At 33.1% G+C, this 16,021-nt stretch overlaps 1 protein-coding gene across 1 annotated transcript in view; it reads left to right on the top strand.

Annotated features, from left to right (window-relative positions):
* Positions 1–1,919: 1,919 nt before the first annotated feature.
* kirre (kin of irre) overlaps positions 1,920–16,021 on the top strand; it is a 114,842-nt gene continuing 100,740 nt past the window's right edge. The window contains exon 1 of the mRNA XM_086830313.1: positions 1,920–2,028. The gene's annotated coding sequence lies outside the window, so the exon portion shown is untranslated. The remainder of the gene's footprint in view (positions 2,029–16,021) is intronic.

The raw sequence follows: 16,021 nt of genomic DNA, 5'->3' as shown, positions 1-16,021 counted from the left end.
CAAAATTTGCATACCTTGAATCGATATTTATCGATTTTTTATATGACAATTTAATCGACAAATCTAAACTTAAAAAACGCATAACTCAGCCAAAAATGCATTAATTTTAATTCGGAAAGCTTTCCTATGTTAGTTTTTAGAAGGTTAATAAATCTGCATACTTTAGTCGAAATTTTAAAAAATTTAAATTTTTGGCCAAAATTTTTTTTACCAATTTTAACGATTAAACCCCTTATAAAATTTGGAAATTTTTTTTTAAATTTTTTTACCGCCTGATATGGCTAAATTGATTCGCCTGTTGATGCTGATCAAGAATATATATATGATTTATAGGGTCGGAAAGGACTCCTTCATAGCGTTTCAAGCTTTTGACTGAATTTAAAATACCCTGGAATGGTATTAATATAGAAAATATATCTAAATATGAAGTTGAGAATTAGTTTAAAATTAGCTGGGTGTTTCTAGAGTTAACTTTATTTAAAATAAATAAATTAATATATAAACTGAGAAGTATTTAAAGTATAAGAAAATGTTTTGAACATTACAAAATAACACAAAAATAAAATTGGTAAAATAGTACAAAAAACCGTTTAACCTCTTAGTTGAGAATTCTAAAGCAAAGCAATTGTTAACTGAGAGATTTCTGAAGGGATTTCAAATTGTCAAATTAAATTTTTTATTAATGGAAATAATTTTATAAACTTTACAATGTATGTACGTATTTAATTTATTTTTTTGAAATCTCTTTATTGCGCATGCTGTTTTTTTTTAGTGAAATTTTTTAAAATGCCCCACTGTACTTCTGGGTCTCGGATTCGTGGCAAGTCAAGTCGTCAATGTCAAGTGCACAGAGGCGGCGACGACATCGATTGCCACCGAAAATCAAGACGGACAGCCGCAGCCAGATGGACAGATAGTCAGATGCTGGCCAAAGGGGCTTCAAGATAAAAAGTCAGATTGCAAAAATCGCCCACGCAAAAAATAACGAAAGGAGTCAGTCAGGGATGCAATAATTTATATATTTTAGCATTTGTTTTAACCTCAACTAAAATCATTTAATTTTATATATTTATTTATATAAATTTTAGATCATTTTATATACTAAATATTAATTCTAGAACTTGAAACCCTGGCTCACCTTGCCGTTGGGCGCCATTTTCGACACAAATTGAAAGTGAGACCCATGAAAAAAAAACACGTTTAATTCAATAAAAGACAAACGAACAGCAACTGCAAACAAACAAATAAACAAAAAACAAACAAACCAACAGGCAGCAACAACTGCAACAATAACATAAGCAAGAAGGGCGAAAAGTTTATAATAACAGCGGACACAAATTAATTTTGCAAGCCGTCGCCGGCGACACAAATTGCCGTGTCATGTCCAGAGTTGAGTTATATCTCTGTTTTTTAAACATTTTTTTATATTTATTTAAGCCTAAGAAGGTAGTCAAAGAGAGAGACAGGAAGAGAAAGACAGAAAGAGAGAGGGAGAGAGTGAGGTAAAGAGAAGGTTACAGAGGGAGAAAGTCAGGGAAACAAAGTTTACAGCTAGTAAACGGATATATGTTTATAAATTATTATTTTTGAAGTACAAGAAAATATTTAAAAATTTAAAAGTGATAATTTTAAATAATATATACCCAGATGTACTAAATTAATTTTTTTAATGAACTTTCTACCTACAAAAATTTAAAGTTAAAAAGCTTTAAAATATTTGCCTTTTTGATTATTACTATATTTCCATTTTCCAACCATTTTTAAATTATACTGAAGCAAATGTAACCTTTTTAAGCATATATTTACATTTTATAATTAAAAAATAAATATTAAAATATTCCCTTAATATTAAACTTGTCATTTTTTAGCTCCACACCTGTTTCACCTGACTGGAAAGCCAAAAGAAGTGTGAGACAGAGAGAGAGAGGTGTGATCGAGGAGCGATCTTGTGCATTGTAATTACAAAACAACACAGACTCCGTGTACGTCTCTGCCCCCCTTTCTGGCCTGGTTTTTTATTTCGGACAGGTAAGCTTGGGGTACACGAACAGGTAATTTCCACTAATTACGAGGCAATGAGTTGGTAAAAGCGAGTGCAAAGGGGGAACTGTCTCGCAGATCTTTAGGCGCATGATTTGCGTTTTGCTTTCGAGTGTGTTAACGGGCAAAAGCAAATTAAATCCCTTTTTTTCTTTTTGTTATATCTCTGGCAAAATCGTAAACACAAATCAAATGAATTTTCATAATTGCACTTGTGTCTTAGCTCCTTCCGTTCGGGAATCAAGAAAAAAAAAAAAAAACCCGGCTATAAATGCAAAAACATAAAAGACATTATGTTTGAATGCGCCGCGCGATACGCGATTTGTATACACAAAACGCCCAACTTGGGGCGTGATCTTCTGTCTAGACATGGAGAAGCTGTCACTTTTGCAAATTATTATCATAAAATCAGAAAAAATATATTTATATGGGTAAAGGGAAGTCTCTAGGTAAAAAATAAATCAGTAATGGTATTTAATGGAAATTTTTCAATAAGTCTTCTTAGCAAGAAACACTTTGTTAGTCAAGACAAAAGGCAGGGTTTGATGAAAAAATCAATGAAAATGTTGAATTCGTAGGTTAATGATCCCAAATTTAAGATAATTAAAATATTATATATATATTTTAAAGCTATATTTATTTTAAAACTATATTTAAAACTATAAACAAATATAAAATATTTGGAAAAGGGTTCACATATACATATACAATTTCCGTTCAATTATAATATTATCTTATTACAATACCGTTGGGATATTCTAATTACCTGAAAATAAATAGTTAAATAGTTAAAATAGTTATCAGAAAATATTATTTAAATATCTAATTTATTTAATGACATTTACTGAAAGTGTTTAAAACGCCTTTAAAAGACTTCTTAGACTAAAAAAATAATTAGTAAAGACAAAGGGTTCATAAAAAATATATGAAAACATTGATTTTATTACTTATTGATCCAAATATTTAAGATTATTTAAATGCAAGAATATATTTTTTAAATATGATAGACAAAGTTTAAAAGTAATTGCAGTTAACAAAAGAGAAAAGAATAAAGACAGAAGCTTAAGATATATATGATGCTTAATTAAATAAAGTTTTTGTTTATTTCAGAATATTCAAATTTACAAGAAAATAAATACCAGTAAAAAGAATTTATTATTTAAATATTTAATTTAGCCAATGGTATTTTCTGTGAAATTTTAAAGTATTATTAGCAGGATTTAATGGAAAATTAATGAAATTTGGTACGTTTAAGGAAACTTCATATTGTTTGTAAAAAATTGAATAAGAAGTTTAAAATACTTTAAATGCAAAAAGGAATTTCTTATATATTCTTACAAACATTTATAGATAAGGTTTAAAAGTAATTACTATAAAAAATATAAGAGATTGGGTAAAGTTTTCAGAAAAAAACAACTCCTATTTAATTACAGCTTTAGCTTGTTTCGATTTCTTAAAATATTCTTTGAACAAGAAAATAAGTACTAGTAACTAGAAAATACTATTTTAAATTCTAGTTTATCCAATTTTTTATTATACTAAAACCTTTTAATTTTTTTTTTGCTTACTAAATGGTTTTTTAGTTTTTATTTCATGTATTTTTTCAAAACTACCTCCACATTCGTTTGGCTTTCCATTCAATTGCTGGGACAAGGGCTTTTGTGATATGCTCTGACCATAGATACAAATGTATCTTTTCGGTATTTCTTCCTCAATTTACCCCCACTTTTTTTTCCAACCATTATTTTTATTTTCCACATGACACTTTTTTTGTTTTTCGTTTTTACTTTTTTTTTTGCTGGTCAAACTATTTTGAATTGCAGTTTGGTAGTAGTAGTAGAAGTATTGTTATATATTTTCTTTTAGTTTTAGGTTCTGGATTTGGCAGTCTTTTTATTTTTTCTTTTTTTTAGTTTTTCTATGCAGTTTCTATGGAGCTTTTACGATTCCGTTTTTTATTTAGTGTTTGTTTTGTGTTTTGTTTGTCAATTTCACGCTCTATTTGTGAGGTTTGCTATTTGCCTTTGCCTTTTGTTGTTGATTTTTCCTATGTCTGCCTTCTGTTTTTTGTGTTTTTTTCCTATATTTTTCTCGATTTTCTTGATTTTTTTTCTTTTGTTGATTTCTTGTTCTGTCTTTGATATTTTTGTACTTTTGACCAATTTGCGGCGCACAATGCAAACAAACAAGCCAACACATGGACACAAATGGCACATAGATACAAATGTATCTGCAGCGCATTTTGGGGTATGTATCTATGTATCTGTATCCGTGTGTGTGTGTTTTTCTAAGGGACAAATGATTGGCAGCTTTTCAATATGGCGCTAATTGAGTTTTTAATTGTTTGACTTTACACTTCCTTTCCAAGCGAATGTGCAAGTACCTCTACCTTACCTTTAAAATAATTTAACTGAATAAATTAAAGCTCTCAAATCTTAAAGATATATTTAATATGTATATCTATAGTCTCTCTACTTGATTGTTATATATTTTCAGGGTCGCATTAAATTGATGCAAAACCCTAGCAACTATATATACTTGTATCTTGTATCTTTAAGATTGGTCTTCCCCCTTGAAGTTTTTTGGTTTTGGGGTTCTTTTTAGCGCATCTGCCGCTTCGCTTGAAGTCTGCTGTTGTTGTTGTTGTTGTTCCTGTTTGGGGCTCATAAGTATTTATAATTTAATACGACAAAAACATCGTCAAGCGGCTGCAAAAACAGCAATCAAAATCAGGGATGCTTCCTCCACCTCGAGTGGCTCCTCGGTTCGCTCCTCCGCCAGTGCCATCGGTTAACCCTCTTTTGCAACTGGTTTTAATGGCTCCGTTATTTGCCGAAGACTTCTTGTTTTTTGGTTTTTTTTTTTTTTATTTCTTGCTCGTTCGCATCCACTCGAGTTGAAATAATTTTAATTTAGTTGCTCTCGGCCGGGGCGAAACTATATAAACAGGCTCCGGCAGAAGGAAATCAAGTGCACTGGGAGGAAAATTTTAAGCTTTTGAAATTACGAAATTGAATATTGAATGTTAAATTATTATGTTCCAAGGTTAAGTATTTCAATAGTTAGAAAATTACGTTAAATACATAATAGTTTTATATAATATTGATTTCAATATATAATACGATATAAAGTAACATCTCAAGCCAAAGTCTCCTAAACTGGGGAAAAATGTTGAGCCTATTAAAATGGAGAATTAAAAAAATAAATAAATAACAATTATTTAAAAGATATTAAGATTTAATATAATTAATTTAATTTTTTTATGTGAGCTAGATGATATAGTAATCCGATTTTCATAAAAAATGTACACAAATTTCTAGATTTATATATAATGACTATAAATCAAATTTGATGAAAATTTGTTGAAAACTGAAAAAGTTATAACTATTTTTCTTAACATTTTCCGATCATTCCTATGGCAGCTATATATATACATATGTATATGTATGTATATATATAGTCCACCGATTCGCTATGCTCTGACTTATATACTAGTAAAATGATATAGAAGAATAATTCCATAGTTTCATTCAAATAGCTTGCTCTTTGTTCTAAAACAAATCTCGCGCACCTATGCATATGATTCCCAACTTGTTCTAACATCCCCGGAACGAAGTGACTGCTGCCGGCCAAGTCTCAGATATGTGTTGTGTTACAAAAGTTGCAAGTCATTGTTAATTAGTGCTCAAAGTTAGTAACTGATCATACATATAAACTTACTGGTCATAGATACTTTCTGTTCATAGTTACTTACTGGTCATAGTTAATTACTGATCATAGATACTTACTGATCATAGTTACTTACTGGTCATAGATACTTAGTGGTCATGTAAACTTACTGGTCAAAGTTAATAACTGATCATAGTTACTTAGTTAATTAGTTAATTACCAATTTGATCCCTTTATCAAATTGGATCTGGAAAAATATTCAAACTTTGTCTTTCCTAAGTTAGCATCATAAAAATAAATTTGTTTGATCATTTCTTTAATAACTCTATATTTTATTACTTTAAGCTGGTTTATACTAACTCAATTACTATCTGCCATATAAAGCAGGCTATCTTACACAGATTCATGTCTAGATCAAATCATCTATTGATGTTGATTAAGAAACATATTCTTTCCTCTTGATTTAACCAGAAAAATCTTAAGAAAGTTTAAGTAACTTGAAGTAATTGAATATTTGAGACTTGAAGTACTGCAAAAAGAAGTCACCGCAATTAAGAAGAATACTCTCTGATTATAATTTATGAAAATCGAGCATATGAAAGGACCCTGCCCAGTATGAATTTAAAATACATAATCCCATCGATGGCTGCCATTAAAAAAAATGTATATGAAAGCGAAAAGAAAAGAGGGAAAGATTTCTTTGGCAGTCTTCGATTGCGCATTTATTCCCTTTGTGGCATCTCATTCATGGAGAAGCGAAGTTTTTGCAGCTGCACTTTTGTCTGGGCCAGAGTAATTAATTTCAATTTGCAAAGTTCACAAGTTGTTCCACCATTGTCCTTCGTCCTGGATGGCCAGGAAGTACCAGTACCATTCCCGATCGCCAGGAAAATCGCCAGACTTCTGTGACAAGCTGAAATAATTGTGGTGCATTCGGATGAGCTCAGCAACAAGGGACAACTTAATATGCATGGGAACCCCCCCGTGAAAATACAGAAATACGCATTTGCAAAAAGGGGACTCCCCTTGCCTGTAGCTGAAAATTCCCCAAAAACTTTGCGGGATTTCAATTTTTTGAGCCAATTCTGTGTCGGATGTCGGACGTTAGCCATGTGACAGACGAGAAAACTGATGGGGCATGTGGCATGGGGCATGGGTTGCATGGGGTTGCATGGGCGGTGACCTCGCTGCAAATGCTATAAATTTATTTGCAATAAATTTACGACCTGCTGCAATGCAGGCAATTGCAACTACAGAATTAGAAACAGCAACAAATGACAATTGAAACATTTTATTCCCATTTTGCCAGGGAACTCTTCTCTTCTCTCTGAAAAGTACAGAGAATACGAGTGGTCTCCTAATGAAGATAAATGCATATTATATCGATGGGAAGTGGGTTGGGAATTACCAAAAAATATGTCTTAGGTTTATACTATGTTAGATTAGCTTAAGATTATTCGGGATACATTACATATTTTATTAATAATACGTTTTTTTAAAAACCTCCCCTTTGTAATTAAAAACCCCCAAAGAAAAGTGATCCCCATCAATTGCACAGATCAAAATGATCATTTGTCGACTATTTTTCATTCCATTTATAGGATTTTTCCTTGCTTTTTTCCTCCTACATTTTCTTTGCCTTTTCCTTGGCAATGGAAATATACAGAAGAAGGCTAAAGGAAAACTAAGCCACTATGTGTGCCATGTGAATTATGAGAGGGGCTAAGAGTAATATTTTATGAATGCGGGGTGTATGTGTTGTATTTTTTTTCTTATCCCTTCACTTTTTTGGTTGTCATAATTTACAACTGTTTGCTGGAGACGTTTCCCCCGATTAAATATTACATTCTGCTAGAAAAATTTGTATCAAAAATGTATAGGATTCTTTCACCCAAGCCGCCATAAGGATACCAAAAAGTAGGACTACAGAAAGCCAACTTAAATATGGGTTAAAGCCAAGTCTGGCATCTGAAAATTATAGGTCAGATCATTGCTAATTAAAAATGCATTCATCTCAGTCAAAAAAGCGACCAAAAATAATAACAATAAGAAACAACTTTATTCGATAAACGGACTCCTGGAATTTCCCAAACACCAAACCCAGACATAAATCTTTACCGAGACGGAGACTCTTTTTTAGAGACTGAAAATGAAACGAACCGATGATAAATACAGAGTCTGGGCCTGGTATTAAGATATAAGAATATATATCCAAAGATGGATGTTCCGTCCAATGAGCGTGAGACATCAAGAGGCGCCCCAGCTTGCTCTCCAAATTCAAATGGAACCTAATTAGCCGGACGAGGGGACAGTGGGTTTAAAGAGTTTAACAACTGAAGAAATAATTATTAAAAAATATTTTATATTAATTAACATTGCAAATTAGAAAAAGTAATATTAATTTTTTGGCTTAATATTCAAAATATCTATAACTGCAGCTTTTAGAGATAATATTCAATTAAAATTGTCTTGAAAAATTATTTAATATAATATTAAAGATTCATATTTACAAAGGTTTTTAACAGTTTTTAAGGCTGTTTTACTAAGCAACTTTAAATTCAATATTACTTTTATTTATTTATTTATTTTAAGCTTTTTAGTTCCAATATGTACTTAATTTAAAGCACACATATTTTAATATTACAATTATTTCTTAATTTAATTTTTAAAAACATAATCCTTAATATTATATTTAGTTCCTGATTTATTTAAGGCTTTGTAGTACCAATATTTATTTATCTAGCAAGATCTTTTTTAATATAACAATTTATTTTCAGCAATGAATTTGTTTATTATGTATTACATTTATTTAACAACACTAATTTCAATATTAAAAATAAATTTTTTAGTTTATTTTATGCTTAATGGTACCAATATCTTTCTAGAACCATTATATTTTGTTAACTATTATTTATATAGTACCATTATTTTTCATAAAACATTTAAGTAAAGATTGATCTTGACCTAATTTGGCGTTAAGAAATAAAGTCCCTTTTATTTAATAAATAATTAACCTTTTAGATTAATAAATATATTTAGTAATTATAGCTTCCCTTCTTCAAGAAAACATTCTTGTTTCTTTCTTATTTTAAATTCCCATTCTTTAACAATAATTTTATTAACAATATTTTCCCCACTTAAGAACTTCTTTGTAGTAAATTTTGTATTATATTTTCCCATACCTAAATTTTAAAATTTAAATTAGAATTATTTATTACATGGTTGTACCACTGTGCCGCTGCTTTATGAGTTGATTCTAATTGGAGCCCGGGACCGGCATTTATGAGTGGCTGGAGCTGCTGCATCTGGAGGATTGGTAGGGGTAGCCTCTTATTCCGATTCAAACTCTGATTCGGAACCTAATGAAGTATGCTAGGGACTCTGTTTTTCTTTTTTTCCACTTCTTCCATCTTTTTCTTCACTCTCATGCCATGCTTTCATTAGCATTCGCACTAATTGTCCTTGGGGGCTGGATGGAACAGTTTTTCTTTCCTCACATGCCCCCAATACCGATACCGATCCTGATTCGGAACCCCTATACCTATACCAATTCCTTTTACACATTTCCCCTTCTCATTTCCCCGTTCTCCAACTGCTGCTGATTTGATTGAAACCAAAAAACAATCACAGCTTGCTCCAGCTTGCTGCTAATGAAGTCAATCTCATCAATGCACATTGCGTGCTCATTTCCGCTTTTGATTTATGCTCCAAAGAGAATCGCCAAAGTGCGACAATGATAACATAATGCTATATATATACTGTAAAGAAAGTCGGGAATATATAAGGGAATATATAAGGAGGTATTTAAAAGGATTCTGATGATAATTAAGCTGAAGCAATACCTTTTAAAATTATATAAAAATTGTGTAATAAAATGACACTCTTTGAAGTGAAGTTTATTTGTACTAAAATATTTAGTTATTCCATCATAATTGTTCCCTAGAGAATCTTTGAGGATTTTACATTTTCTATTTAATTAACAATTACAGTGTGCATCTATATTTGTTTGTCTCAGTGCATTTAGCATAAGGGAACTGTGCCAGGTGCTGATTTTACTGGGGTTCCCCTTGGTCTGTTTGATTGATGATGTGCGATTGCACAAACAATAATTGCGAAATTACAGTTATGTTCTTGAAAGCGGCAGCAGCAAAAGTGTTTCCCGAAAACGGAAACGAAGCCCAAACCGATGACGATTGAGATTGATGGCAATGATTGAAAGTGAGAACATAAAGCTTGTAATGTGCAATTAACTTAACAAACTTAATATGTATGTGAGGGTTTTTGCAGAGATTTTTTTGGAACCTAAAAGATACAGGTTAAAAGGTTTATTCTATCATTAGAAAATTCTTTAAAAAAGGGTTTCTATATTTATATATTTAATTTTAAGAAAACTTGTTCAAGAAATACATTTAAATTAAGGTCAAATGAAATAAGCACAATGCACAACCTTCGATTGGTTGCACTTCTTTCTTCGATTGGCCTCTCTCATTTGGTGAACTCTCGATATCAAAGCCACCGATTGATTGATTAATTCACCGCACTCATCAATCATGGGTCACTGCATCTTCAGCAGCTGTCAATCAAATTATAGACACCAACAAAAAAAAAACCCCAAGAAATTTCTCTAGTTTCTTTTTTTTTATTATTATTATTTTGTTTTGGGTTTACTTATTTTCGTTGGTTTATGCTTTATCAGCAGAAAAAACCCTGAAAAAGCTGAAGAAGCTGATGAAGCTGAGGCAGCTGGGTGGCCTGGCACAGGCAACAATTAAAAGCAGCCAAAAACAAAAGGAGCAGCAGGACGATGATGATGCTGATGATGCTGCTCCTGATGATGAAGATGAAGAGGAGGACCAAAATAGTGAACAGGATGCGGGCAACAACAATTAGGTCGCCCATTGAGCCAACAGAAGGAGGGGATGCTGTTGTAGGGAGTGCCAAAAGATTCGCAACAAAAATCTGCTCAATCACTTTTCACTTAACCCAAACACAAGAACTTCAAGTTGAGGAGTGAGGAGAAAGAGACGGCAAAGGAAGAAGCGGCAGAAAGAGCTCTTCTGCGGGCAGAAGAAAGAAAGAGAGAGTGTGAGGGCAAAAGTGATGTGTGGGCTTTTGAACACCAAACAAAAGAGAGCTGAGCTAACGACTATCTTATACTCTGTATTAGGATCGGTGGAAATGTAAATGAAATCGGAGATGAAAACCCCAATTTGGAGTCTCTTCGATGAAGCAAAATACATAAATCATGATACAAAATCCTTCACTATCCCTTTCGATATCTTCGATTATTTCGATAAATTCACTTTACCGGCACAACCTATCGGTGGGCAAGCTCTGTGTCTTTGCTGTCTCGGCTACCTCTTGGCTTTTGCTTGCTTGGCAACATTTTTCGGTCAAGCAACAGCAACACCTCAATTTTCTCTTTATACTGAGAGTAATTTTAAGAAAGCAACTTTACTAGAGAAATGCAATCTCTCTAGAGAATTTCACTGTCTCTAGAGATATGCACTGTCTCTAGAGAATTTCACTGTCTCTAGAGACATGCACTCTCTCTCGAGACTTTTGGGGCTTTCTACCAGACACGAAGCATGCCGAAGTTAGCCGAAGTGCCTTAACCGAGAAAGTCGACTCTCTCGGGTTTCCCTGCTCCTCATGCTCTATTTTAGCAGAATGCTGCTAAGAGAAAGCACTTTTACGCTCTCAATGCTTTTGTTTTGCTCTGTTTCTCTACTTTCTTTATCGATCTCTCAAGGATCTTGGATTCTTCGTTAAAGCACGAAGCTTGCCGAAGAAAGCCGAAAAACCCAAAGATAGAGAGAAAGCAATTCTTCCCTCTCGATGCACACGTTCTCTTCTCTTTCTCGTTCTGGTCACCTTTGACGCTGACTTGTTTGCTAGAAGAATATACCCTCTGCTAGTTACAGGGTAACCCCACAAGGAACACGAGGCGTCCAAACAAACAAAACAACAACAGCAAAAGCAACAACAGCAAAAGCAACAACAGCAAAGCTGGCAAAAAGCAAAAGCAAACTGTACGTGTATGATGATATGCAAAAAAGGCCAGGGCATCGTAAGAGAAAGAGCGAGTGTGAGGGGAAAGCAGCAGGCACATGTGCTGGCCACTCACACACACACACACACACCATGGCACACTTGATATTTAATTCCTACTCCAAAAAGGAGAAGAAGCAGCATCCGCTGGAGAGCTGGAGAAGAAGGAGAAGCGGCAGCAGCAGCAGCAGCAGCAACAGCAGCTGAATAAAAGCGTTGGCTACGTCAGCATCAAAAGCAGCACTTGACCCACAAAAAAAGCACAAAAAAAAGAGTAAGCGAGTGGCATAAAGGAGAGCCGAAAATGTGTTGTTGCTGTTGCTTGACCGAAAAATGTTTGCAAGCAAGCAAAAGCCAAGAGGTAGCCGAGACAGCAAAGACACAGAGCTTGCCCACCGATAGGTTGTGCCGGTAAAGTGAATTTATCGAAAGAATCGAAGATATCGAAAGGGATAGTATAGGATTTAATATAATAATTTATTTATTTTAAGGGTAGTAGTCATCATGATGAATATTTTATTTTAAATATTTATATTTGTCAAACGGTTTGCATGCCTAAACTTAACTTCAAATTTAACAAATTATTTAAAGTGAATTTTTAGGATTTATATGGCATTAACAAAACTACTAATAATCTTCACTCATTTGGGACACAACTTTCTTACTTGAATTGTGTAAAGTTATTGATTTAATAGGAAATAATGAAATGGATTGTGAGTTACATGATATATGATATATCACATTTAATACGCTTAAAATGCTGGTGATCCATAAGATAAAAGGTTATGTACAGACACATATCTATATACTTAAGCCTTATTTTCAATTAAAACAAATTATCTAATAGTTAATTTTCGGTATCTTCACAGATTTATCTTCACCAGTTAAACACTGAGCTACTTTGCAATAACAGAATTAATCTATCGAATTAATCGAGGAGCTATCTTAAAAATTGTGTGGACTTAAATGAAATTTTCATATGATAACACCTTGTTTAAAATTCGAACAAATTGTGTTTATTACAAGGACTTTAAAGACATGTAAGTATTTTAAATGCATATGATTTTTATTACAATCCTTATATTTCAGTTTTTGTCTTTCCCAACACTTTATGTTAAATTCAAAACAATTATTTATCGATATTTTTCTGTATTCCTGGGCTTGCATCTATCGCTGCTTTACCGATTGCTCTTCACCAAACAAAAAGTTGATGCAAAAACGTTGGCCCAGACTTAAATGCTCATTAAAGTGTGCAGGGAGGTGGGTTGTTTGTTGGCCTCGATAAATACCACCCCCCTGGAATTTCCACCACCCCCCTCCCCCATGGAATTTCCATCCCCCCACAGCTCTGGCTGTGCAAGCAATGCAATTTGTTATTGTATTTTTTTTTCCTCTGATATTTTTTCTAGCATTTCTAGCTGGAAAAAAGGATAGAAAAATCGGTATGTGTGTGTGTGTGTGTGGGTCGACTTATTGGCAGTTTCGAATGTGTCAGCAGCAGGTACCAATTCCCCCCCTTACCCCCCTTTCTGTGCCGCCACTGCTGCTGCTGATGATGAAAGTGCGTCAAATGGTTTTTTGATTTGCTTGTTTGCGTAACTGAGCCGCAGCCTTCCCACCCTCCCTCCGTCTCACCATCCTTCTGTCCGTCTGCAAGTCCTTTGGCGCCGCCCAAATCCTCCCTCCTAATTGCGTATGCGTGTGCAAAGGCTCCAAGATCCTTGCGTAAATTTAACAAGTTCGCACTTGAGCCGAAAGCAAAGTGAAGCACAAAAACTACGCCAGCCAAAAGGCAAACGATGAAGAGGGGGGTAGGGGAGTTGGCGGAAAAACAGGAGGAAAAGCTAAGGAAAAGGAGCTAACTAGATGAAGAACGAGTGAAGAGTGCACTGGGGGAAAAAACCTACAGAACTTGTAGTTAAAAAATAGAGAAATTTTCAGATTTATAGTTATTTAAAATCCATAATATCAACTTAACTATTGAGGTAGTTAAATGAAATTATAAATAATAAAAATGTACTAAATCACCCTTTCCTTTTTGGAAATTTTTATTAAATTTATTGAAAAATAGTTTAAAAATGCTTAATCATTTTAAAGTATTTTGTAAAATAATTTTTAGAGCCTAAAAATCATAGAATCTTAACATCATTCATTGATTAAGAAATTACAATAAAATTGAAATATATACAAGTAAATTTTGTTTAGTATTATAATTCATATATAATTTAGTATATAATTTCCATCAAAATATAACTTAATACTACTTTATTTGTTGTGCATAAAAAGTGGCTAGGGAGCAAGTCCTTCTTCAGGATTAATTTGATTTAGATGTTCAAGTGTTTTGCCTCAAGTTCCCTCGTTCTTCTGTCTAATCCCTTCTTTTGCCGTCGAACTATAACTTTTCCGACTTGTTATATACTCTCGGCGAAGTTTTCCTATGTGTGCGCAGTTGTAGGGTCGAGTAGGGAAAAAACAAAAAAAAAATGTAAAGAAAATTTAATGTTTAGGTGAATTTATATTGAAGTTTCTGGCTAAATGTGTTAAACCTAAATCTGAGAATTGAATACGTTGTTGGAGTTTGTTAAATAAATATAAATAGTTTAGCTATAATATGGCAAGAAAAGTTTATAATAGTCGGATAAGGTAGTTTTCAAGTAATATTAAAAGTATGAAGAGAAATTACTTTTAAATTTTAAAATATATGTACGTAATAATCTATTATTAATATAATTATTCTTGTGTATTTGTAGGGTATCCAAAAAATCGATCATTGAATTCGCATGTAATCATCATCTAATCAGTTGCATCCTTTTCCTGAGTCCTTTCCCTCTTCCTAACTTTACTTGGGCAGCTAAGTTGCCGTTGACAGCTCGCACGAAAATCAAGGAAAAGTGGGGAAAAAATAAAGAAAATAGGAAATAGGGAAAGCTCATGATTTGATACCCTTACAAATTGAATATAAATTAATTAATATGTATCGAAAGTTTAGCTATAAGAAATTCATGCATTTTATTTTCATAAAAATAACTTTTCATAGAAATATATTTATTTTTTTCAGAAATTACAGTCATTAAATTGTCACTTTCAAAATTGAATTTTCCGATACAACAAACAGTTTATCGATTTGCATAAAATATCAATTTATAAATCAAATTATTATCATTTCTAATATAAACCCCAATATTTAACAACATATATATATTTACTTTCAAATATTGATTTATTTAACAGCTTCTGGGTTAAATATCGGCCCAAAATCTATATATTAATCTGCGTTCCCAAGTATAAACATTATATTAAAATCGCACATAAGCATATATTGCTATGTTTAATATAGAGAAATATATAAATACACTTTTGTGTCAAACATCGATAAATATCGATTAAAAAGAAATGATGATCTGCATTGTTTTTTTTTTTATATAAAATGTGAAATAGAAGATGTTTTTTGTATTTAGTAAACCAATTGTACTTTGTAATCCCCTTTTGTAAGGGTACATAAAACACTTAAAACTCTGATTTACGTCACGTCTAAGACAGGCAGCAACAAAAAGAAACTCTTTCCCCCCCATAATCACTAACTCCCCTTAACCCATAATTGAATGTGGGTTAAATTTGTTGTGGGTGGTATGGATATATTGGAGATTTCCCAGGCTCCAGGGACCGTTACAACGCACAAAATCTTTCTTTGCGATTTCCAACTCTTTCTCTCTTACTTCTTTTTTTCTACTCATTTTGGCAAATTGACTTTTGTGCAAAAAATGCAATGAAGGGGGGAATGACGGGGCTACAAATCGATGAGGTGTTGTTTAGTCCACCTTCTTTTTTTTTACACCCTTGCCCTCTCATCAAACTCTTGTTCACTCTTATTTTTTTTCTCTCACTTTCTGGTCTTTCGCTTTGACAGCTGCAAATTAATTAGATTTAATTATTTGCCTCATTCCCACCTCCCCCACCTTCGCCATCCGAAGTTTGTGTCATGTCCTTGTTGTCCTTGTACATTGATTGAGCCTAATTAACTGTACTTGAAGTTTTGTACGCGCTCTGCGAAATTTCAATCATCCATCAAAGCCAAATCAGGGCTTCCTGATGATGGGAGGAGGAGACGGGATGGCTGGTTAAGCTGGTTGAATTAGTTATATAGGGGGGTGAGTTGGTGTATTGGTGTATTGCTGGGTTGGTGTATTGGTGGGTTGGTGGGTTTGGTGAGTGGTGTGTTGGTGTGTGGAAGGGGTAAGAGCTGATTGGTTCTGATTGCAAT

Source organism: Drosophila serrata, unplaced genomic scaffold (assembly GCF_035046125.1).
Source record: "Drosophila serrata isolate PLE 108 unplaced genomic scaffold, ASM3504612v1 contig_23, whole genome shotgun sequence".
Taxonomy (NCBI): Eukaryota; Metazoa; Arthropoda; class Insecta; order Diptera; family Drosophilidae; genus Drosophila; species Drosophila serrata.
Note: the sequence above shows the minus strand (reverse complement) of the source record. Positions and strands in the feature narration are given on the sequence as shown.